General features: G+C 48.6%; 4 pseudogenes; all 4 read right to left on the bottom strand.

Moving 5' to 3' along the window:
- Positions 1-34: 34 nt before the first annotated feature.
- On the bottom strand, positions 35-247 carry LOC124719788 (annotated as a pseudogene).
- Positions 248-3,522: 3,275 nt separating this feature from the next.
- Positions 3,523-3,735, bottom strand: LOC124719780 (annotated as a pseudogene).
- A 3,278-nt stretch (positions 3,736-7,013) lies between these two features.
- LOC124720672 lies at positions 7,014-7,226 on the bottom strand (annotated as a pseudogene).
- Positions 7,227-11,792: 4,566 nt separating this feature from the next.
- On the bottom strand, positions 11,793-12,005 carry LOC124719772 (annotated as a pseudogene).
- Positions 12,006-14,413: the final 2,408 nt, after the last annotated feature.

Genomic DNA, 14,413 nt, shown 5'->3' with positions numbered 1-14,413 from the left:
ATGTTAACCCATTTCAGGCTGTGTTTTAATTAATTTTAGGTGGGCCGATCCCGGCGGTACTGCAATGCCGGGCCAACCCGCTACAGAGGTGGAGCAAGCCCCTAGCACTCCGTCAGAAGCCAAAAATGAGTTTAATATTCTGGTCGTGTGATGCAGGACGTATCAGATATTAAGCTGATAAGAACAGATACTACACTTTTTTTCCCTCCTACCTCCCCTATAGCCCTACCTTTTCCTCTCCAAAAATGCCGCCATCCTCTAGTGTCGACGCAGCACGTAAAGCAGGGTGTTGTTAGTAGCAAGACTTATTGCCATAAACCGAAAATAAAAGCGGAGGCATACTCTGCTATGCCTCAGGGGGCGACGACACACTACTCAGAAACACACCTCCCTCTGCAGGTGTGAGGCAAGTGATGATTTTAAAAACTAAATAGAAAGAAATAAATAAAGACAGAAATGAAGGCAAAATAAAAAAAAAAACAGCGACGCAGCACACTCAAACGAACTGGCGAGATAATCCCATCGCCCATAGAATTAACAAAGTAATAATCCTCTAAGATAGATTATGCGTTTTCCAATTTTCCAATAATTTTTCATACAAGGTTCACACAATTCGCATGTTACCAATTTCCATATTATCAGTATCACAGAACAGTCTACTCTAGTGATGCCCAGAAGGCCAGTATCAAATCTGGGGTATGGGTAAGTCAAGGGTAGTTTGAAAGTCCGAGTGACAAAGATCCAGGGGTACACTCAGGCAATTCTTATACGAGGTGCCTTAGTTAGCCCGGAACACCTTTTGATAACCATGAACCATTGCAACTTTAAGAAATCTTGCAAAAGTAATGGTATATTTCCGGTCCGATTCCGCCAGGCGATGCTGGCTCCAAAGGTAGTCCATGAAAGAGACAGCATCTGCGAGGCAAAGGTCATAGATCGTGCAAATGGTTTGGCCCAAGAGACACACCATTGCGTTACGTCGTGTTCGGGGGTTGGTCTGAATACTAGGGTTAAGGAACCAGTCGACTGACACATAGTCCAGTGTAGTCCCACCGATCAGCGTTAATAGCACACGTGCAAGGTCCCACACTTCTGTGACGTGAGGGCATAGGAGACGATGCTCTCTGGTGTCTACGTCACCACATCGGCCGCAAGCAGCCGAGGGCCATAGGAGGATGGCCGCCAGGCGATGATTAGTGGGTATTAAATTGTTTACAACGCGATACCATAGCGCTGAAACTTCTGTGGGAAGGGCTAGGTGGTTGATATTAGCCCAAGCGTGGTGCCAGATGACCGACGGTCGTCTGTCCTCCAATTTGTGTGGTGTGAGCTGGCCTCGAAGCGCCTAGTAAAGGCGCTTCGATGTGCGTGCCTTGTCGGTGGCCACTGCTAGGATGTAACTTTGATTGAGGTGATAGTCCTTGACTGTCGTCATCTGGAATGGAATATGTGTCAAGCATACTGGTGCACGCGCCGATTGTAGGCGATAACGGTCGAAAAGCACCGCTGTTGTCCCACCTGGGTCAATCTCACGCAAAGTGGCGATACGGTGAATCAGGATTGCCGCACATTTGCGGGGAAAGTCAATGAGTCCAAGGCGACTATCGACTTTTGGCAGTGTACAAGTCTGTGCATCAACTTTGAATAGTGCACGCCGCCACAATAGGCAATATACTGTTTGTGAGATGGCTCTGCTGGTTTGTTTCGGTAGCGTAAGGAGTTGTGCTACATACCATGCCCGTGATAGGATGTAAGTATTAATCAGTTGGATTCGTTGATGGAGGTCGAGTCGTTGATCAGTGTGACTCACGCAAAGTCCTCTGATGCGCGTGAGAATCCGCCTGCACGTGAGTGTTAACATGCGCTGTGGACAGGCAGTCACCTCAAGACCCAAGATACGTTGTTCCCCTACAATCCGGTAGCATGGGCGTTCGATGGTCAATGATCGTGGTCCTAGTGGGATTAGCACCATTTTGTTGGATTTTAACATGGCACTGGATGCTCGTTCATAAACGTGGAGGACTCGGCGAACCGAATCGATGTCCCTGGCGTTTGCTACAAACACACCTACACCATCCGCCTACGCCACACTGCGGAAGGTGACGCCTGGGAAAGGAACACCATCGACCATCCGTCCGATGTCACGCAGCATGGGGTACAGCGCCAAAGCGATAAAATACACTGACAAGGGACACCCTTGTCGAACTGATCGTCTGATGGAAATTGGTCGTGATCTGCAACCGTTCACAATGATTGTGGAATTTGCTCCATCCAAGAAGTGCCGGATGACTCTTATGAAGTGCTCCCCGAAACCCATCCGCTACATAACGGCCAGCAGGTAGGATGGGAGACCCTATCGGAGGCACCGGCGAAATCTAGGGATCAATTGCAGCCGGGGTTCGAGCGTCGGCGGTGGGTGAGTAAGACAGCATCACGGTATATAGAAGCAGCGGTGAAGGTGGTTCGATTCGAAACGCCACATGATTGAGTGGGACAAAGTACCTTATTCATTCCCTGTTTAAGACGTGAAGCCACACTTCGTGCCACCAACTTATAATCAGTGTTAAGAACGGTGATGGGACGTACGTCTTTAGCCCATCAGTGACCTGTGACCTTTGGATTAAAGCCAATATGTACAGCTAGAAAATCGGCGGGTAGCTCGCAACCAGCAAAAATCTCCTCGCACATTTTGCAGAAGCGGTCTCCTAACAGGCCGGAAAACCTAGCACTTCGATTAGTGCTGGAATGGCACAATCGAAGGGCGGTATCCTTGCGGAGTACCGCCAGAGATGAAAAACCGCAGTGTCAGGGCCTAAATGCTTGCAGCGTGTGCGTTCCACATGAGGGAGTGACATACGGTGGTGCGGGCTGATATGGCAACAGGCGACCGTCGAAAACATCGCAAAAGCAAGTGCCGGAAGGAACGACAATATACGAGAGCACTCGTCAACAGCCCAGTACTACCCTCCATGTCGAGGAGTAAACTGCGACTCCTATTTGAACGCCGCTAGCTGCCAGGGCAGTGGAGAAGCCGTGAGGCCGCCCCACAGCAGCGTCAGGCCGGTGCGAGCTATACTGGCGCGAGCTACACCTAGCCGAGTGCTTACGTCGTCCACCACCTACTGCATATGTGTGTGTGCGTGTGTACACACGTATTCTGCGTGCGTGCGGCGGCGACGACGACGACGTTCGCGAGGAGCTAAGGTTATAACTCCAAACAATTTAATTAAAATTATCTGTGACCAGACCATAAGAGACGCTAACGAGGCATCCGAAGGCACTGTCCTGTGCCCCCATAAATTACCAGCCTAGCGTAATGCGGCTGCAAGTGCGGTCCGGCTAACCGCAAAAAAAAAAAAAAAAAAAAAAATTACTTAAGATAATCTTAAATTAATTAAAAGAAATCGTGGTGTGTAAGCAACTAACTACTGGGCACATCAACAACTACGACAAGTTTTGCTACCAGCGGAATATCTGATCACTGCAGAATGTTAACCCATTTCAGGCTGTGTTTTAATTAATTTTAGGTGGGCCGATCCCGGCGGTACTGCAATGCCGGGCCAACCCGCTACAGAGGTGGAGCAAGCCCCTAGCACTCCGTCAGAAGCCAAAAATGAGTTTAATATTCTGGTCGTGTGATGCAGGACGTATCAGATATTAAGCTGATAAGAACAGATACTACACTTTTTTTCCCTCCTACCTCCCCTATAGCCCTACCTTTTCCTCTCCAAAAATGCCGCCATCCTCTAGTGTCGACGCAGCACGTAAAGCAGGGTGTTGTTAGTAGCAAGACTTATTGCCATAAACCGAAAATAAAAGCGGAGGCATACTCTGCTATGCCTCAGGGGGCGACGACACACTACTCAGAAACACACCTCCCTCTGCAGGTGTGAGGCAAGTGATGATTTTAAAAACTAAATAGAAAGAAATAAATAAAGACAGAAATGAAGGCAAAATAAAAAAAAAACAGCGACGCAGCACACTCAAACGAACTGGCGAGATAATCCCATCGCCCATAGAATTAACAAAGTAATAATCCTCTAAGATAGATTATGCGTTTTCCAATTTTCCAATAATTTTTCATACAAGGTTCACACAATTCGCATGTTACCAATTTCCATATTATCAGTATCACAGAACAGTCTACTCTAGTGATGCCCAGAAGGCCAATATCAAATCTGGGGTATGGGTAAGTCAAGGGTAGTCTGAAAGTCCGAGTGACAAAGATCCAGGGGTACACTCAGGCAATTCTTATACGAGGTGCCTTAGTTAGCCCGGAACACCTTTTGATAACCATGAACCATTGCAACTTTAAGAAATCTTGCAAAAGTAATGGTATATTTCCGGTCAGATTCCGCCAGGCGATGCTGGCTCCAAAGGTAGTCCATGAAAGAGACAGCATCTGCGAGGCAAAGGTCATAGATCGTGAAAATGGTTTGGCCCAAGAGACACACCATTGCGTTACGTCGTGTTCGGGGGTTGGTCTGAATACCAGGGTTAAGGAACCAGTCGACTGACACATAGTCCAGTGTAGTCCCACCGATCAGCGTTAATAGCACACGTGCAAGGTCCCACACTTCTGTGACGTGAGGGCATAGGAGACGATGCTCTCTGGTGTCTACGTCACCACATCGGCCGCAAGCAGCCGAGGGCCATAGGAGGATGGCCGCCAGGCGATGATTAGTGGGTATTAAATTGTTTACAACGCGATACCATAGCGCTGAAACTTCTGTGGGAAGGGCTAGGTGGTTGATATTAGCCCAAGCGTGGTGCCAGATGACCGACGGTCGTCTGTCCTCCAATTTGTGTGGTGTGAGCTGGCCTCGAAGCGCCTAGTAAAGGCGCTTCGATGTGCGTGCCTTGTCGGTGGCCACTGCTAGGATGTAACTTTGATTGAGGTGATAGTCCTTGACTGTCGTCATCCGGAATGGAATATGTGTCAAGCATACTGGTGCACGCGCCGATTGTAGGCGATAACGGTCGAAAAGCACCGCTGTTGTCCCACCTGGGTCAATCTCACGCAAAGTGGCGATACGGTGAATCAGGATTGCCGCACATTTGCGGGGAAAGTCAATGAGTCCAAGGCGACTATCGACTTTTGGCAGTGTACAAGTCTGTGCATCAACTTTGAATAGTGCACGCCGCCACAATAGGCAATATACTGTTTGTGAGATGGCTCTGCTGGTTTGTTTCGGTAGCGTAAGGAGTTGTGCTACATACCATGCCCGTGATAGGATGTAAGTATTAATCAGTTGGATTCGTTGATGGAGGTCGAGTCGTTGATCAGTGTGACTCACGCAAAGTCCTCTGATGCGCGTGAGAATCCGCCTGCACGTGAGTGTTAACATGCGCTGTGGACAGGCAGTCACCTCAAGACCCAAGATACGTTGTTCCCCTACAATCCGGTAGCATGGGCGTTCGATGGTCAATGATCGTGGTCCTAGTGGGATTAGCACCATTTTGTTGGATTTTAACATGGCACCGGATGCTCGTTCATAAACGTGGAGGACTCGGCGAACCGAATCGATGTCCCTGGCGTTTGCTACAAACACACCTACACCATCCGCCTACGCCACACTGCGGAAGGTGACGCCTGGGAAAGGAACACCATCGACCATCCGTCCGATGTCACGCAGCATGGGGTACAGCGCCAAAGCGATAAAATACACTGACAAGGGACACCCTTGTCGAACTGATCGTCTGATGGAAATTGGTCGTGATCTGCAACCGTTCACAATGATTGTGGAATTTGCTCCATCCAAGAAGTGCCGGATAACTCTTATGAAGTGCTCCCCGAAACCCATCCGCTACATAACGGCCAGCAGGTAGGATGGGAGACCCTATCGGAGGCACCGGCGAAATCTAGGGATCAATTGCAGCCGGGGTTCGAGCGTCGGCGGTGGGTGAGTAAGACAGCATCACGGTATATAGAAGCAGCGGTGAAGGTGGTTCGATTCGAAACGCCACATGATTGAGTGGGACAAAGTACCTTATTCATTCCCTGTTTAAGACGTGAAGCCACACTTCGTGCCACCAACTTATAATCAGTGTTAAGAACGGTGATGGGACGTACGTCTTTAGCCCATCAGTGACCTGTGACCTTTGGATTAAAGCCAATATGTACAGCTAGAAAATCGGCGGGTAGCTCGCAACCAGCAAAAATCTCCTCGCACATTTTGCAGAAGCGGTCTCCTAACAGGCCGGAAAACCTAGCACTTCGATTAGTGCTGGAATGGCACAATCGAAGGGCGGTATCCTTGCGGAGTACCGCCAGAGATGAAAAACCGCAGTGTCAGGGCCTAAATGCTTGCAGCGTGTGCGTTCCACATGAGGGAGTGACATACGGTGGTGCGGGCTGATATGGCAACAGGCGACCGTCGAAAACATCGCAAAAGCAAGTGCCGGAAGGAACGACAATATACGAGAGCACTCGTCAACAGCCCAGTACTACCCTCCATGTCGAGGAGTAAACTGCGACTCCTATTTGAACGCCGCTAGCTGCCAGGGCAGTGGAGAAGCCGTGAGGCCGCCCCACAGCAGCGTCAGGCCGGTGCGAGCTATACTGGCGCGAGCTACACCTAGCCGAGTGCTTACGTCGTCCACCACCTACTGCATATGTGTGTGTGCGTGTGTACACACGTATTCTGCGTGCGTGCGGCGGCGACGACGACGACGTTCGCGAGGAGCTAAGGTTATAACTCCAAACAATTTAATTAAAATTATCTGTGACCAGACCATAAGAGACGCTAACGAGGCATCCGAAGGCACTGTCCTGTGCCCCCATAAATTACCAGCCTAGCGTAATGCGGCTGCAAGTGCGGTCCGGCTAACCGCAAAAAAAAAAAAAAAAAAAAAAAAAAATTACTTAAGATAATCTTAAATTAATTAAAAGAAATCGTGGTGTGTAAGCAACTAACTACTGGGCACATCAACAACTACGACAAGTTTTGCTACCAGCGGAATATCTGATCACTGCAGAATGTTAACCCATTTCAGGCTGTGTTTTAATTAATTTTAGGTGGGCCGATCCCGGCAGTACTGCAATGCCGGGCCAACCCGCTACAGAGGTGGAGCAAGCCCCTAGCACTCCGTCAGAAGCCAAAAATGAGTTTAATATTCTGGTCGTGTGATGCAGGACGTATCAGATATTAAGCTGATAAGAACAGATACTACACTTTTTTTCCCTCCTACCTCCCCTATAGCCCTACCTTTTCCTCTCCAAAAATGCCGCCATCCTCTAGTGTCGACGCAGCACGTAAAGCAGGGTGTTGTTAGTAGCAAGACTTATTGCCATAAACCGAAAATAAAAGCGGAGGCATACTCTGCTATGCCTCAGGGGGCGACGACACACTACTCAGAAACACACCTCCCTCTGCAGGTGTGAGGCAAGTGATGATTTTAAAAACTAAATAGAAAGAAATAAATAAAGACAGAAATGAAGGCAAAATAAAAAAAAAACAGCGACGCAGCACACTCAAACGAACTGGCGAGATAATCCCATCGCCCATAGAATTAACAAAGTAATAATCCTCTAAGATAGATTATGCGTTTTCCAATTTTCCAATAATTTTTCATACAAGGTTCACACAATTCGCATGTTACCAATTTCCATATTATCAGTATCACAGAACAGTCTACTCTAGTGATGCCCAGAAGGCCAAGATCAAATCTGGGGTATGGGTAAGTCAAGGGTAGTTTGAAAGTCCGAGTGACAAAGATCCAGGGGTACACTCAGGCAATTCTTATACGAGGTGCCTTAGTTAGCCCGGAACACCTTTTGATAACCATGAACCATTGCAACTTTAAGAAATCTTGCAAAAGTAATGGTATATTTCCGGTCAGATTCCGCCAGGCGATGCTGGCTCCAAAGGTAGTCCATGAAAGAGACAGCATCTGCGAGGCAAAGGTCATAGATCGTGAAAATGGTTTGGCCCAAGAGACACACCATTGCGTTACGTCGTGTTCGGGGGTTGGTCTGAATACCTATATCTCTTACGTCGATCTCTTGTAGAATTTTAGAACATGTTTTTTGCTCGCGTATCATGTCATTTCTGGAAACCCAGAATCTACTATGTAGGAATCAACATGGATTCCGGAAACAGCGATCGTGTGAGACCCAACTCGCCTTATTTGTTCATGAGACCCAGAAAATATTAGATACAGGCTCCCAGGTAGATGCTATTTTTCTTGACTTCCGGAAGGCGTTCGATACAGTTCCGCACTGTCGCCTGATAAACAAAGTAAGAGCCTACGGAATATCAGACCAGCTGTGTGGCTGGATTGAAGAGTTTTTAGCAAACAGAACACAGCATGTTGTTATCAATGGAGAGACGTCTACAGACGTTAAAGTAACCTCTGGCGTGCCACAGGGGAGTGTTATGGGACCATTGCTTTTCACAATATATATAAATGACTTAGTAGATAGTGTCGGAAGTTCCATGCGGCTTTTCGCGGATGATGCTGTAGTATACAGAGAAGTTGCTGCATTAGAAAATTGTAGCGAAATACAGGAAGATCTGCAGCGGATAGGCACTTGGTGCAGGGAGTGGCAACTGACCCTTAACATAGACAAAGGTAATGTATTGCGAATACATAGAAAGAAGGATCCTTTATTGTATGATTATGTGATAGCGGAACAAACACTGGTAGCAGTTACTTCTGTAAAATATCTGGGAGTATGCGTACGGAACGATTTGAAGTGGAATGATCATATAAAACTAATTGTTGGTAAGGCGGGTACCAGGTTGAGATTCATTGGGAGAGTGCTTAGAAAATGTAGTCCATCAACAAAGGAGGTGGCTTACAAAACACTCGTTCGACCTATACTTGAGTATTGCTCATCAGTGTGGGATCCGTACCAGGTCGGGTTGACGGAGGAGATAGGGAAGATCCAAAGAAGAGCGGCGCGTTTCGTCACTGGGTTATTTGGTAACCGTGATAGCGTTACGGAGATGTTTAATAAACTCAAGTGGCAGACTCTGCAAGAGAGGCGCTCTGCATCGCGGTGTAGCTTGCTCGCCAGGTTTCGAGAGGGTGCGTTTCTGGATGAGGTATCGAATATATTGCTTCCCCCTACTTATACTTCCCGAGGAGATCACGAATGTAAAATTAGAGAGATTAGAGCGCGCACGGAGGCTTTCAGACAGTCGTTCTTCCCGCGAACCATACGCGACTGGAACAAGAAAGGGAGGTAATGACAGTGGCACGTAAAGTGCCCTCCGCCACACACCGTTGGGTGGCTTGCGGAGTATCAATGTAGATGTAGATGTAGATGTAGATGTTAAGGAACCAGTCGACTGACACATAGTCCAGTGTAGTCCCACCGATCAGCGTTAATAGCACACGTGCAAGGTCCCACACTTCTGTGACGTGAGGGCATAGGAGACGATGCTCTCTGGTGTCTATGTCACCACATCGGCCGCAAGCAGCCGAGGGCCATAGGAGGATGGCCGCCAGGCGATGATTAGTGGGTATTAAATTGTTTACAACGCGATACCATAGCGCTGAAACTTCTGTGGGAAGGGCTAGGTGGTTGATATTAGCCCAAGCGTGGTGCCAGATGACCGACGGTCGTCTGTCCTCCAATTTGTGTGGTGTGAGCTGGCCTCGAAGCGCCTAGTAAAGGCGCTTCGATGTGCGTGCCTTGTCGGTGGCCACTGCTAGGATGTAACTTTGATTGAGGTGATAGTCCTTGACTGTCGTCATCCGGAATGGAATATGTGTGAAGCATACTGGTGCACGCGCCGATTGTAGGCGATAACGGTCGAAAAGCACCGCTGTTGTCCCACCTGGGTCAATCTCACGCAAAGTGGCGATACGGTGAATCAGGATTGCCGCACATTTGTGGGGAAAGTCAATGAGTCCAAGGCGACTATCGACTTTTGGCAGTGTACAAGTCTGTGCATCAACTTTGAATAGTGCACGCCGCCACAATAGGCAATATACTGTTTGTGAGATGGCTCTGCTGGTTTGTTTCGGTAGCGTAAGGAGTTGTGCTACATACCATGCCCGTGATAGGATGTAAGTATTAATCAGTTGGATTTGTTGATGGAGGTCGAGTCGTTGATCAGTGTGACTCACGCAAAGTCCTCTGATGCGCGTGAGAATCCGCCTGCACGTGAGTGTTAACATGCGCTGTGGACAGGCAGTCACCTCAAGACCCAAGATACGTTGTTCCCCTACAATCCGGTAGCATGGGCGTTCGATGGTCAATGATCGTGGTCCTAGTGGGATTAGCACCATTTTGTTGGATTTTAACATGGCACCGGATGCTCGTTCATAAACGTGGAGGACTCGGCGAACCGAATCGATGTCCCTGGCGTTTGCTACAAACACACCTACACCATCCGCCTACGCCACACTGCGGAAGGTGACGCCTGGGAAAGGAACACCATCGACCATCCGTCCGATGTCACGCAGCATGGGGTACAGCGCCAAAGCGATAAAATACACTGACAAGGGACACCCTTGTCGAACTGATCGTCTGATGGAAATTGGTCGTGATCTGCAACCGTTCACAATGATTGTGGAATTTGCTCCATCCAAGAAGTGCCGGATGACTCTTATGAAGTGCTCCCCGAAACCCATCCGCTACATAACGGCCAGCAGGTAGGATGGGAGACCCTATCGGAGGCACCGGCGAAATCTAGGGATCAATTGCAGCCGGGGTTCGAGCGTCGGCGGTGGGTGAGTAAGACAGCATCACGGTATATAGAAGCAGCGGTGAAGGTGGTTCGATTCGAAACGCCACATGATTGAGTGGGACAAAGTACCTTATTCATTCCCTGTTTAAGACGTGAAGCCACACTTCGTGCCACCAACTTATAATCAGTGTTAAGAACGGTGATGGGACGTACGTCTTTAGCCCATCAGTGACCTGTGACCTTTGGATTAAAGCCAATACGTACAGCTAGAAAATCGGCGGGTAGCTCGCAACCAGCAAAAATCTCCTCGCACATTTTGCAGAAGCGGTCTCCTAACAGGCCGGAAAACCTAGCACTTCGATTAGTGCTGGAATGGCACAATCGAAGGGCGGTATCCTTGCGGAGTACCGCCAGAGATGAAAAACCGCAGTGTCAGGGCCTAAATGCTTGCAGCGTGTGCGTTCCACATGAGGGAGTGACATACGGTGGTGCGGGCTGATATGGCAACAGGCGACCGTCGAAAACATCGCAAAAGCAAGTGCCGGAAGGAACGACAATATACGAGAGCACTCGTCAACAGCCCAGTACTACCCTCCATGTCGAGGAGTAAACTGCGACTCCTATTTGAACGCCGCTAGCTGCCAGGGCAGTGGAGAAGCCGTGAGGCCGCCCCACAGCAGCGTCAGGCCGGTGCGAGCTATACTGGCGCGAGCTACACCTAGCCGAGTGCTTACGTCGTCCACCACCTACTGCATATGTGTGTGTGCGTGTGTACACACGTATTCTGCGTGCGTGCGGCGGCGACGACGACGACGTTCGCGAGGAGCTAAGGTTATAACTCCAAACAATTTAATTAAAATTATCTGTGACCAGACCATAAGAGACGCTAACGAGGCATCCGAAGGCACTGTCCTGTGCCCCCATAAATTACCAGCCTAGCGTAATGCGGCTGCAAGTGCGGTCCGGCTAACCGCAAAAAAAAAAAAAAAAAAAAAAATTACTTAAGATAATCTTAAATTAATTAAAAGAAATCGTGGTGTGTAAGCAACTAACTACTGGGCACATCAACAACTACGACAAGTTTTGCTACCAGCGGAATATCTGATCACTGCAGAATGTTAACCCATTTCAGGCTGTGTTTTAATTAATTTTAGGTGGGCCGATCCCGGCGGTACTGCAATGCCGGGCCAACCCGCTACAGAGGTGGAGCAAGCCCCTAGCACTCCGTCAGAAGCCAAAAATGAGTTTAATATTCTGGTCGTGTGATGCAGGACGTATCAGATATTAAGCTGATAAGAACAGATACTACACTTTTTTTCCCTCCTACCTCCCCTATAGCCCTACCTTTTCCTCTCCAAAAATGCCGCCATCCTCTAGTGTCGACGCAGCACGTAAAGCAGGGTGTTGTTAGTAGCAAGACTTATTGCCATAAACCGAAAATAAAAGCGGAGGCATACTCTGCTATGCCTCAGGGGGCGACGACACACTACTCAGAAACACACCTCCCTCTGCAGGTGTGAGGCAAGTGATGATTTTAAAAACTAAATAGAAAGAAATAAATAAAGACAGAAATGAAGGCAAAATAAAAAAAAAACAGCGACGCAGCACACTCAAACGAACTGGCGAGATAATCCCATCGCCCATAGAATTAACAAAGTAATAATCCTCTAAGATAGATTATGCGTTTTCCAATTTTCCAATAATTTTTCATACAAGGTTCACACAATTCGCATGTTACCAATTTCCATATTATCAGTATCACAGAACAGTCTACTCTAGTGATGCCCAGAAGGCCAATATCAAATCTGGGGTATGGGTAAGTCAAGGGTAGTCTGAAAGTCCGAGTGACAAAGATCCAGGGGTACACTCAGGCAATTCTTATACGAGGTGCCTTAGTTAGCCCGGAACACCTTTTGATAACCATGAACCATTGCAACTTTAAGAAATCTTGCAAAAGTAATGGTATATTTCCGGTCAGATTCCGCCAGGCGATGCTGGCTCCAAAGGTAGTCCATGAAAGAGACAGCATCTGCGAGGCAAAGGTCATAGATCGTGAAAATGGTTTGGCCCAAGAGACACACCATTGCGTTACGTCGTGTTCGGGGGTTGGTCTGAATACCAGGGTTAAGGAACCAGTCGACTGACACATAGTCCAGTGTAGTCCCACCGATCAGCGTTAATAGCACACGTGCAAGGTCCCACACTTCTGTGACGTGAGGGCATAGGAGACGATGCTCTCTGGTGTCTACGTCACCACATCGGCCGCAAGCAGCCGAGGGCCATAGGAGGATGGCCGCCAGGCGATGATTAGTGGGTATTAAATTGTTTACAACGCGATACCATAGCGCTGAAACTTCTGTGGGAAGGGCTAGGTGGTTGATATTAGCCCAAGCGTGGTGCCAGATGACCGACGGTCGTCTGTCCTCCAATTTGTGTGGTGTGAGCTGGCCTCGAAGCGCCTAGTAAAGGCGCTTCGATGTGCGTGCCTTGTCGGTGGCCACTGCTAGGATGTAACTTTGATTGAGGTGATAGTCCTTGACTGTCGTCATCCGGAATGGAATATGTGTCAAGCATACTGGTGCACGCGCCGATTGTAGGCGATAACGGTCGAAAAGCACCGCTGTTGTCCCACCTGGGTCAATCTCACGCAAAGTGGCGATACGGTGAATCAGGATTGCCGCACATTTGCGGGGAAAGTCAATGAGTCCAAGGCGACTATCGACTTTTGGCAGTGTACAAGTCTGTGCATCAACTTTGAATAGTGCACGCCGCCACAATAGGCAATATACTGTTTGTGAGATGGCTCTGCTGGTTTGTTTCGGTAGCGTAAGGAGTTGTGCTACATACCATGCCCGTGATAGGATGTAAGTATTAATCAGTTGGATTCGTTGATGGAGGTCGAGTCGTTGATCAGTGTGACTCACGCAAAGTCCTCTGATGCGCGTGAGAATCCGCCTGCACGTGAGTGTTAACATGCGCTGTGGACAGGCAGTCACCTCAAGACCCAAGATACGTTGTTCCCCTACAATCCGGTAGCATGGGCGTTCGATGGTCAATGATCGTGGTCCTAGTGGGATTAGCACCATTTTGTTGGATTTTAACATGGCACCGGATGCTCGTTCATAAACGTGGAGGACTCGGCGAACCGAATCGATGTCCCTGGCGTTTGCTACAAACACACCTACACCATCCGCCTACGCCACACTGCGGAAGGTGACGCCTGGGAAAGGAACACCATCGACCATCCGTCCGATGTCACGCAGCATGGGGTACAGCGCCAAAGCGATAAAATACACTGACAAGGGACACCCTTGTCGAACTGATCGTCTGATGGAAATTGGTCGTGATCTGCAACCGTTCACAATGATTGTGGAATTTGCTCCATCCAAGAAGTGCCGGATAACTCTTATGAAGTGCTCCCCGAAACCCATCCGCTACATAACGGCCAGCAGGTAGGATGGGAGACCCTATCGGAGGCACCGGCGAAATCTAGGGATCAATTGCAGCCGGGGTTCGAGCGTCGGCGGTGGGTGAGTAAGACAGCATCACGGTATATAGAAGCAGCGGTGAAGGTGGTTCGATTCGAAACGCCACATGATTGAGTGGGACAAAGTACCTTATTCATTCCCTGTTTAAGACGTGAAGCCACACTTCGTGCCACCAACTTATAATCAGTGTTAAGAACGGTGATGGGACGTACGTCTTTAGCCCATCAGTGACCTGTGACCTTTGGATTAAAGCCAATATGTACAGCTAGAAAATCGGCGGGT

This window comes from Schistocerca piceifrons, chromosome 1 (assembly GCF_021461385.2).
Source record: "Schistocerca piceifrons isolate TAMUIC-IGC-003096 chromosome 1, iqSchPice1.1, whole genome shotgun sequence".
Lineage (NCBI taxonomy): Eukaryota > Metazoa > Arthropoda > Insecta > Orthoptera > Acrididae > Schistocerca > Schistocerca piceifrons.
The sequence above is the reverse complement of the archived record's forward strand: the minus strand, read 5'-3'. Positions and strand labels throughout refer to the sequence as shown.